Consider the following 10,000-nt stretch of genomic DNA (forward strand, 5'->3'; position numbering starts at 1 on the left):
ATATTTATAATATATCCCTCGGGTGCCCAACGCATACACCTCAGGGTATATTTTTTTCATGGCTTTTTCTTAAACCCTCGTTTGTGTTAGGGTATTTATATGAGCGGGCGGTCTTTTTATTTATATAAGCCTTCTTTAATATTTTTTTTAATAAAATACAATATTATGCATATATTTAATTCTAAAATATCTTTATATTTTCACATACAACAATTTGTATATATTCACATATATATATTTGCTTAATTTTATAATAAAATTATCGCATATGTATTTTGATAATAAATTTAAAATTTATTTTCTTTGTATATAAAAGTCTAGTTTTATATGATATAAAACTAAGCACTTTTTAATTTTCATATATTTATATATTTTCATATATATAGTTTATTCATATTTATTTATACAATAATAATAATAATAATATTACTACTATTATCATATACGTATATGAAATTAAATTTAATTCCATATACTTACTAGGATATAATAAAAAGAAATTTTTATTTGCCTAGAACCAGAAATTAACGATAATAATTGGAAACTTGTCAAATTATAATTTATAATAAGACGTAGACGCTTCAACGATATTATCTAAGTATACAATATAGTGTATATATAATATATAATATAGTATGTTATATTATATAGATAGGCTTACACCACCTACCATATATACCTTTTTGACCACACTTTCGTCAAGCTGGGTATTTATTTGCCTTCTTTCCCTCACCTAAAAATACTCATCGGTATTTTAGTATATTCATATAATATAAATAATATACTATATTGGTAGGACGACACCACCTACCCTATATACCTTTTTGAACACACTTTCGTCAAGCTGGGTATTTATTTGCCTTTTTACCCTCACCTAAATATACTCATCGGTATATTTCAGTATATTTTAGTATATCCATATGAATATGTATATCCATATCCATATCCATATGAAAATAATTTAATATTTCCATATTTATTATAATATAATAAATATTATTATATTATATATTATATGGTAGGCTATCCCCATCACCTACCATATATTTCATATACATATAAATATTTTCATATCCATATATATTTTTTTATATTCATATATTTTCATATATGTTATATGCATATGTATTCATAACCATATGCTCATATATTAATACTGGCGGTCTTCTGTTTAATATAATATTATTTTAATATTATATTGGTAGGCCGAACACCACCTACCCTATATACCTTTTTGAACACGGTTTCGTCAATCCGGTCATTTATTGTATGGGAAGTATGACTTTCCCACACATATTTGGATATCCATACGATTGCATATCCATATGAAAATATTTTTAATATTTTTAATATATTTTTAATATTTCCATATTTAATATAATATAATTAAATTATTATATTATATATTATATGGTAGGCTATCACCATCACCTACCATATATTTCATATACATATAAATATTTTCATATCCATATATATTTTTTTATATTCATATATTTTCATATATGTTATATGCATATGTATTCATAACCATATGCTTATATATTAATACTGGCGGTCTTCTGTTTAATATAATATTATTTTAATATTATATTGGCAGGCTGAACACCACCTACCCTATATACCTTTTTGAACACGGTTTCGTCAATCCGGTCATTTATTGTATGGGAAGTATGACTTTCCCACACATATTTGGATATCCATACGATTGCATATCCATATGAAAATATTTTTAATATTTTTAATATATTTTTAATATTTCCATATTTAATATAATATAATTAAATTATTATATTATATATTATATGGTAGGCTATCACCATCACCTACCATATATTTCATATAAATATAAATATTTTCATATCCATATATATTTTTTTATATTCATATATTTTCATATATGTTATATGCATATGTATTCATAACCATATGCTTATATATTAATACTGGCGGTCTTCTGTTTAATATAATATTATTTTAATATTATATTGGCAGGCTGAACACCACCTACCCTATATACCTTTTTGAACACGGTTTCGTCAATCCGGTCATTTATTGTATGGGAAGTATGACTTTCCCACACATATTTGGATATCCATACGATTGCATATCCATATGAAAATATTTTTAATATTTTTAATATATTTTTAATATTTCCATATTTAATATAATATAATTAAATTATTATATTATATATTATATGGTAGGCTATCCTCATCACCTACCATATATTTCATATACATATAATTATTTTCATATCCATATATATTTTTTTATATTCATATATTTTCATATATGTTATATGCATATGTATTCATAACCATATGCTCATATATTAATACTGGCGGTCTTCTGTTTAATATAATATTATTTTAATATTATATTGGTAGGCCGAACACCACCTACCCTATATACCTTTTTGAACACGGTTTCGTCAATCCGGTCATTTATTGTATGGGAAGTATGACTTTCCCACACATATTTGGATATCCATACGATTGCATATCCATATGAAAATATTTTTAATATTTTTAATATATTTTTAATATTTCCATATTTAATATAATATAATTAAATTATTATATTATATATTATATGGTAGGCTATCACCATCACCTACCATATATTTCATATACATATAAATATTTTCATATCCATATATATTTTTTTATATTCATATATTTTCATATATGTTATATGCATATGTATTCATAACCATATGCTTATATATTAATACTGGCGGTCTTCTGTTTAATATAATATTATTTTAATATTATATTGGCAGGCTGAACACCACCTACCCTATATACCTTTTTGAACACGGTTTCGTCAATCCGGTCATTTATTGTATGGGAAGTATGACTTTCCCACACATATTTGGATATCCATACGATTGCATATCCATATGAAAATATTTTTAATATTTTTAATATATTTTTAATATTTCCATATTTAATATAATATAATTAAATTATTATATTATATATTATATGGTAGGCTATCACCATCACCTACCATATATTTCATATACATATAAATATTTTCATATCCATATATATTTTTTTATATTCATATATTTTCATATATGTTATATGCATATGTATTCATAACCATATGCTCATATATTAATACTGGCGGTCTTCTGTTTAATATAATATTATTTTAATATTATATTGGTAGGCCGAACACCACCTACCCTATATACCTTTTTGAACACGGTTTCGTCAATCCGGTCATTTATTGTATGGGAAGTATGACTTTCCCACACATATTTGGATATCCATACGATTGCATATCCATATGAAAATATTTTTAATATTTTTAATATATTTTTAATATTTCCATATTTAATATAATATAATTAAATTATTATATTATATATTATATGGTAGGCTATCACCATCACCTACCATATATTTCATATACATATAAATATTTTCATATCCATATATATTTTTTTATATTCATATATTTTCATATATGTTATATGCATATGTATTCATAACCATATGCTCATATATTAATACTGGCGGTCTTCTGTTTAATATAATATTATTTTAATATTATATTGGCAGGCTGAACACCACCTACCCTATATACCTTTTTGAACACGGTTTCGTCAATCCGGTCATTTATTGTATGGGAAGTATGACTTTCCCACACATATTTGGATATCCATACGATTGCATATCCATATGAAAATATTTTTAATATTTTTAATATATTTTTAATATTTCCATATTTAATATAATATAATTAAATTATTATATTATATATTATATGGTAGGCTAACATCATCACCTACCATATATTCCATATACATATAAATATTTTCATATTCATATATATTTTTTTTTATATATTCATATATTTTCATATATGTTATATGCATATGTATTCATAACCATATGCTTATATATTAATACTGGCGATCTTCTGTTTAATATAATATTATTTTAATATTATATTGGTAGGCCGAACACCACCTACCCTATATACCTTTTTGAACACGGTTTCGTCAATCCGGTCATTTATCGTATAGGAAGTACGACTTTCCCACACATATTTGGATATCCATACGATTGCATATCCATATGAAAATATTTTTAATATTTTTAATATTCGTGAGTTTTTAAATAGGGACAGAAGGAATCTCTTGAATTGAATCATGCGCGTCACTAATAAGATGACGAGGCATTTGGCTACCTATGCGAAAGTAATTCAACTCCCGCCGTCTTAAGGTTTAAGACTTATAACAATATATGTTTAATATTTTTAATATCCGTGAGGTTTTAAATAGGGACAGAAGGAATCTCTTGAATTGAATCATGCGCGTCACTAATAAGATGACGAGGCATTTGGCTACCTATGCGAAAGTAATTCAACTCCCGCCGTCTTAAGGTTTAAGACTTATAACAATATATGTTTAATATTTTTAATATCCGTGAGGTTTTAAATAGGGACAGAAGGAATCTCTTGAATTGAATCATGCGCGTCACTAATAAGATGACGAGGCATTTGGCTACCTATGCGAAAGTAATTCAACTCCCGCCGTCTTAAGGTTTAAGACTTATAACAATATATGTTTAATATTTTTAATATCCGTGAGGTTTTAAATAGGGACAGAAGGAATCTCTTGAATTGAATCATGCGCGTCACTAATAAGATGACGAGGCATTTGGCTACCTATGCGAAAGTAATTCAACTCCCGCCGTCTTAAGGTTTAAGACTTATAACAATATATGTTTAATATTTTTAATATCCGTGAGGTTTTAAATAGGGACAGAAGGAATCTCTTGAATTGAATCATGCGCGTCACTAATAAGATGACAAGGCATTTGGCTACCTATGCGAAAGTAATTCAACTCCCGCCGTCTTAAGGTTTAAGACTTATAACAATATATGTTTAATATTTTTAATATCCGTGAGGTTTTAAATAGGGACAGAAGGAATCTCTTGAATTGAATCATGCGCGTCACTAATAAGATGACGAGGCATTTGGCTACCTATGCGAAAGTAATTCAACTCCCGCCGTCTTAAGGTTTAAGACTTATAACAATATATGTTTAATATTTTTAATATCCGTGAGGTTTTAAATAGGGACAGAAGGAATCTCTTGAATTGAATCATGCGCGTCACTAATAAGATGACGAGGCATTTGGCTACCTATGCGAAAGTAATTCAACTCCCGCCGTCTTAAGGTTTAAGACTTATAACAATATATGTTTAATATTTTTAATATCCGTGAGGTTTTAAATAGGGACAGAAGGAATCTCTTGAATTGAATCATGCGCGTCACTAATAAGATGACAAGGCATTTGGCTACCTATGCGAAAGTAATTCAACTCCCGCCGTCTTAAAGTTTAAGACTTATAACAATATAAATGAAAAATATTATTTTCATTTTTCACGTCACTAATAAGATGACGAGGCATTTGGCTACCTAAACGAAAGTAATTCATCTTCCGCCGTTATAAGGTTTAAGACTTATAACAATATAAATGAAAAATATTATTTTCATTTTTCACGTCACTAATAAGATGACGAGGCATTTGGCTACCTATGCGAAAGTAATTCAACTCCCGCCGTCTTAAAGTTTAAGACTTATAACAATATAAATGAAAAATATTATTTTCATTTTTCACGTCACTATTAAGATGACGAGGCATTTGGCTACCTAAACGAAAGTAATTCATCTTCCGCCGTTATAAGGTTTAAGACTTATAACAATATAAATGAAAAATATTATTTTCATTTTTCACGTCACTAATAAGATGACGAGGCATTTGGCTACCTATGCGAAAGTAATTCAACTCCCGCCGTCTTAAAGTTTAAGACTTATAACAATATAAATGAAAAATATTATTTTCATTTTTCACGTCACTAATAAGATGACGAGGCATTTGGCTACCTATGCGAAAGTAATTCAACTCCCGCCGTCTTAAGGTTTAAGACTTATAACAATATATGTTTAATATTTTTAATATCCGTGAGGTTTTAAATAGGGACAGAAGGAATCTCTTGAATTGAATCATGCGCGTCACTAATAAGATGACGAGGCATTTGGCTACCTATGCGAAAGTAATTCAACTCCCGCCGTCTTAAGGTTTAAGACTTATAACAATATATGTTTAATATTTTTAATATCCGTGAGGTTTTAAATAGGGACAGAAGGAATCTCTTGAATTGAATCATGCGCGTCACTAATAAGATGACGAGGCATTTGGCTACCTATGCGAAAGTAATTCAACTCCCGCCGTCTTAAAGTTTAAGACTTATAACAATATAAATGAAAAATATTATTTTCATTTTTCACGTCACTAATAAGATGACGAGGCATTTGGCTACCTAAAAGAAAGTAATTCATCTTCCGCCGTTATAAGGTTTAAGACTTATAACAATATAAATGAAAAATATTATTTTCATTTTTCACGTCACTAATAAGATGACGAGGCATTTGGCTACCTAAACGAAAGTAATTCAACTCCCGCCGTCTTAAGGTTTAAGACTTATAACAATATAAATGAAAAATATTATTTTCATTTTTCACGTCACTAATAAGATGACGAAACAGTTAGTAGGCCACAATTAGTAGGGAAACGTGGACAACCCGTGATAAATCCTTATATGCTTTCTTAGATATAGCATATAAAGATTTTTTATACTAAATATACATATTTACACATGCATATTTACATTTTTTTTATATTTCGAATCATCAAGCAAAGGATAAGCTTCAGTGGATCGCAGTATGGCAGCTGCTCAACCACTTACAACACCTTGCCCGTTACAAAAGTCGTTTACAATTGATTCTAGGCTTTGTCATTGTATTAAATAATGTTTTCATATGTAACTAGCATGGCATCAGGTGATCAAAGATCCTCCCAATTTACTATGTTACAAATTACATTGGCATCACATCCATTGTCGTTTAAAATATAAATAATAAACTTTAAATGGTTTAGAAGCCATACAATGCAAATTGCCCCTTATTTATCATTGCAGTCCAGCACGGATACGACCTTAGAGGCGTTCAGGCATAATCCAACGGACGTAGCGTCATACCACTGTTCGCTCGAACAAGTATTGTGCCATTGGTCCGTACCTGCGGTTCCTCTCGTACTACGCAGGAATGCTGTCGCAACAACGTTTTGTCATTAGTAGGGTAAAACTAACCTGTCTCACGACGGTCTAAACCCAGCTCACGTTCCCTTGCATGGGTGAACAATCCAACGCTTGGTGAATTTTGCTTCACAATGATAGGAAGAGCCGACATCGAAGGATCAAAAAGCGACGTCGCTATGAACGCTTGGCCGCCACAAGCCAGTTATCCCTATGGTAACTTTTCTGACACCTCTTGTTAAAAACTCTTTAAACCAAAAGGATCGATAGGCCGAGCTTTTGCTGTCCCTGTGTGTACTGAACACCGAGATCAAGTCAGCATTTGCCCTTTTGCTCTATGTGTGGTTTCTGTCCGCACTGAGCTGGCCTTGGGACACCTCCGTTATTATTTGAGAGATGTACCGCCCCAGTCAAACTCCCTACCTGGCAATGTCCTTGAATTGGATCATACCTGAGTAATTGGAGTTATACCAAATTTTCAAATCGATAATACATGAATGCATCTCTCATTAAAGAATTTGTTTGCGATTATATAACAAACTCGTGATACTTTGATCAAGAAGCTTGCATCAAAACCCAATACCATAAGATATAATAAATATATCCGTATAATGGCTAGGAAATGATACACGTTCCATTTAATCAAGTAAGTAAGGAAACAATAAGAGTAGTGGTATTTCATTGTCGATACCAAACCGAAGTCTAATATCTCCCACTTATTCTACACCTCTTATGTCTCCTTACACTGCCAGATTAGAGTCAAGCTCAAAAGGGTCTTCTTTCCCCGCTAATTATTCCAAGCCCGTTCCCTTGGCTGTGGTTTCGCTAGATAGTAGATAGGGACAGAAGGAATCTCGTTAATCCATTCATGCGCGTCACTAATTAGATGACGAGGCATTTGGCTACCTTAAGAGAGTCATAGTTACTCCCGCCGTTGACCCGCGCTTACTTGAATTTCTTCACTTTGACATTCAGAGCACTGGGCAGAAATCACATTGTGTCAACACCCGCTAGGGCCATCACAATGCTTTGTTTTAATTAGACAGTCGGATTCCCCAAGTCCGTGCCAGTTCTGAATTGATTGTTAATTGATAATCGTTATAATTAATAAGAACTAATTGGTTTGACCCAACTAGTATTCTTAAAAATTTTAGCAAGAAAGTTCCACAATTGGATACGTAACTAAACTATCCGGGGAACAAGTTACAACCATAAATGATTATAACTCTATTTACCCAGAACGAGCACATAAACCATATTATTGTTTCCCAATCAAGCCCGACTATCTCAATCTTCAGAGCCAATCCTTATCCCGAAGTTACGGATCTAATTTGCCGACTTCCCTTACCTACATTATTCTATCGACTAGAGACTCTTCACCTTGGAGACCAGCTGCGGATATTGGTACGGCCTGTTGAGAAGTTTGCGTATCCCCACCATAAATTTTCAAGGTCCGAGGAGAAAATATCGACACAACAGTATATGTCATGCTCTTCTAGCCCATCTACCATATCTCTCTGCGAAAGACTTCCATGGTAGTACGACTATAAAACAGAAAAGAAAACTCTTCCGATATCTCTCGACGGCTTCTTTATGGTCGTTCCTGTTGCCAGGATGAGCACGAGGCCCATATTTAATAACAAACGGATACTCAACAGGTTACGGAATTGGAACCGTATTCCCTTTCGTTCAAAATTATTCAAGTATATAATTTTCACAATAATTGTAATATTTATTTTTACTTGAAAATTTTCGGCTTTCGCCTTGAACTTAGGACCGACTAACTCGTGATCAACCACTGTTCACACGAAACCCTTCTCCACTTCAGTCCTCCAAGGTCTCATTCGATTATTTGCTACTACCACCAAGATCTGTACCAATAGCAGCTCCATGCAGGCTTACGCCAAACACTTCTACGCATACCATTGTACCTTCCTACTCACTAAAGTTTCAAAATTTATATTACAAGTAATATAAATCATCTACTTTAGCGGTAATGTATAGGTATACAACTTAAGCGCCATCCATTTTAAGGGCTAGTTGCTTCGGCAGGTGAGTTGTTACACACTCCTTAGCGGATTTCGACTTCCATGATCACCGTCCTGCTGTTTTAAGCAACCAACGCCTTTCATGGTTTCTGCATGAGTTGTTAATTTGGGCACCGTAACATTACGTTTGGTTCATCCCACAGCGCCAGTTCTGCTTACCAAAAGTGGCCCACTGGGCACATTATATCATAACCTTAAACTTCATATCAAGAAAGTTAAGGTTCTTACCCATTTAAAGTTTGAGAATAGGTTAAGATCGTTTCGACCCTAAGGCCTCTAATCATTCGCTTTACCAGATAAGATTATTTTATATAACATTAAAATGCACCAGCTATCCTGAGGGAAACTTCGGAAGGAACCAGCTACTAGATGGTTCGATTGGTCTTTCGCCCCTATACTCAATTCTGACAATCGATTTGCACGTCAGAACTGTTTCGGTCTTCCATCAGGGTTTCCCCTGACTTCAACCTGATCAAGTATAGTTCACCATCTTTCGGGTCACAGCATATCTGCTCAAGGTACGTTCCAGTTAGAGGCATAAATAATATAAATATTATTATACATAACTATATAGAACGCCCCGGGATTGTGTTAATTAACTATAAAATAGTTAAAAAACTAATCCCATTAATAGTCAAGTTAATTACGCTATTAGGTTTATATCCCAATAACTTGCACATATGTTAGACTCCTTGGTCCGTGTTTCAAGACGGGTCCCGAAGGTATCCTGAATCTTTCGCATTGTTAATCATACAAGTGCATATAATAAACACAAAAATCAATGATAATTATGCCATTATATAATTCCGAAAAATTAACGCACTGTATTC

General features: G+C 31.6%; 1 non-coding gene across 1 annotated transcript in view; it reads right to left on the reverse strand.

Annotated features, from left to right (window-relative positions):
• Positions 1–6,710: 6,710 nt before the first annotated feature.
• Positions 6,711–10,000, reverse strand: part of LOC138927267 (large subunit ribosomal RNA) — a 3,950-nt gene continuing 660 nt past the window's right edge. Inside the window, exon 1 of the ribosomal RNA XR_011443792.1 lies at positions 6,711–10,000. This exon is cut by the window's right edge and continues 660 nt beyond it. This is a non-coding gene — a ribosomal RNA (large subunit ribosomal RNA).

The sequence above is a fragment of the Drosophila bipectinata genome, unplaced genomic scaffold (genome assembly GCF_030179905.1).
Source record: "Drosophila bipectinata strain 14024-0381.07 unplaced genomic scaffold, DbipHiC1v2 scaffold_210, whole genome shotgun sequence".
Taxonomy (NCBI): Eukaryota; Metazoa; Arthropoda; class Insecta; order Diptera; family Drosophilidae; genus Drosophila; species Drosophila bipectinata.